General features: G+C 52.7%; 1 non-coding gene across 1 annotated transcript; it reads right to left on the reverse strand.

Annotated features, from left to right (window-relative positions):
* Nucleotides 1–698: 698 nt before the first annotated feature.
* Nucleotides 699–771, reverse strand: TRNAK-UUU (transfer RNA lysine (anticodon UUU)). The gene has a single exon. It is a non-coding gene; the product is annotated as a tRNA-Lys (tRNA).
* Nucleotides 772–2169: the final 1398 nt, after the last annotated feature.

The raw sequence follows: 2169 nt of genomic DNA on the forward strand, positions 1-2169 counted from the left end.
TACGCTGGTGTAAGAGAGGAGAGTTGGGCCCACTGAGCTCAGAGGAGTTATCTTTGGTTTGCACCCCCACGAGCAAGGAGGTTCATGCCTGCTGACCAGTGGAGCTACTCTTGCAAATCGGGAGTAGAGAGGGAGAGGAGGTTTTAAGCTGCTGCTCTGGGTAAACGTCATTTTTCATAGCACACAAATCTCCCAGTGAAGCTAGGTTCCCATGCCCAGTGTGAGACGCCAGCCAGTCCCTGCAGAGAGCGAGTGGCCAAGATCCAAAAGAGAGGGGGGAAAATAAAACAAACAGTCTCTGGTATGCACAGACGGGGAGTCTTCTCCGCAGTCTGATTCCCATTGCAAACACTGAGCCTGATCCTGCATTCCTGGTGCTGCTGGCACTCCAGCTGCAGTTCCTGGGAATCTCAAAGAATGCAGGACCAAGCCCCTGGCAAGCAATAAAACAGTCCGCTTGGAGCACGTTCAACCAGCAGCGCTCAGGTTGGAACAGGGGGAGTTGGCCATGCATTGCTTCCAGTTCCCCCCACAGCTGGGATGTCATTGCTGAAAGGATCAGCGGTGAAAGGGTTAAGGCGGTTCACACCTCTCCAAGCTAACGTTTCAGGTTATCTGGCCCCACTGCATTGGGAGGGTTGTGAAGAGGTGCCTTTTGAAGTCCTTGGAAGATGCCACGGGGGGGAAAAGGCTCCTTTTGCCTGACTAGGGACTCGAACCCTGGACCCTCAGATTAAAAGGCTGAGGCTGTACCAACTGAGCTAGCCAAGCTTGTCCTGTAACTTAGATGCTGTGGAGCATCAAAGCCTTCATCAAGTCCCACCCCATGGAAAACCCCTTTTGCAGGAGGCCTCCCCAGTCAGCTCTGTGCTGTCCCCCAAAACTCCGATACAGGGGGCATGTCTTGGGCAGAAGGGCATGGCCAGGGCTGCAGCCTGTACCTTAGAGGCAGCATGACCAGCTTTCTCGTACCAGCGGCTGTTGTGGCAGGAGGCTGGCTGGCCGCTGCTGTGCCCGGCTCTGCCTGCCTGCGCTGACTTCCCTGCAGGGGGAGCATAAAACAAGCTCAGTGGCCCCGCTCAGAGCTGCAGCAGGGGTGTGGGAAGTAACAGAGGAAGCTTGGTTAGGCCTCTCTCTCAGCACCTGTATCATTACTGGGAGTCGCTAGCCGGCGATCCAGTTACCGGGGAGGGAGGAGGAGACGAGATTCCAGTGGTGCCAGACAGCATCACATGACCTAAGACACCTTTGCGCTGTTGCCTGGAAAAAAAAAAAAATTGCAGGCCAACACTAGGTCCCCAAAATCATGCAATGAGGTCATTGCACGTGCTCAGACCCTTTCGAGCAGCAAGACAGCCGATGCTGCACACCCGCACTTCTCTTTTCAGCCCTAGAGAAGTGAGATGCAAGAGGAAGACTGATCTGATCGATAAGTCGCTGGCCTGGGAACCCTGGAGATCTGGGTTTTGTTCCCACTTCTGCCACAGACTCACTGTGTGACTTTGCACTGGGGCGGCCCGTGGCATAACCTCAGACTAGATGATCTCATGATCCATCTGGTCAGTCTCACCCTGCCTCGTTGCCTCTGTTTAAAACAGGAGAATAGTCCCTTTCTCTGATTAATCTGTCAGCCCTTCAGGGCAGGGACTGTCTCTTACTAATTGTACGTACAGCACCTAACATACATGGGCCCCTAGGTCTGTGGGGGACCCCCAGGCGCTAATGTAATACAGAAATAAAACATAACGAAGATGTACTGATCATTTCACCCGAGGCAACAGCTGTGTAAAACACTGGTCAAGGGCCAGAAAAGTCACCAGCCTTGCAAAAGACCATGCTGAACATACACCTTCTTTTTTTGCAATTGCTCACATCCCTCGGGCAATATTTTAGGGTTATTGCCCTCAGAACCAGGAAGGGAAACTCTTGTAACGATCAGTGAAGCCAGCACAGATTCATGTGACTTTTATAATCAGTGTTACAGTCTTCTGTCTCGGAGAGGCAGTTAAGGGGCAATGATCACACAGCCACACCCCGTAACTCGGCCCTTCGTTTTACACCCAAGCAACAGCACTGAAGGGAGTGTGATTACACTGGTGTAAATGGGGGCATGATTTGGCTCAATGAGTAGACACATGAGGGGCCCTGATACTCACTAGGGGCAAGGCA

The sequence above is a fragment of the Eretmochelys imbricata genome, chromosome 17, assembly GCF_965152235.1.
Source record: "Eretmochelys imbricata isolate rEreImb1 chromosome 17, rEreImb1.hap1, whole genome shotgun sequence".
Taxonomy (NCBI): Eukaryota; Metazoa; Chordata; order Testudines; family Cheloniidae; genus Eretmochelys; species Eretmochelys imbricata.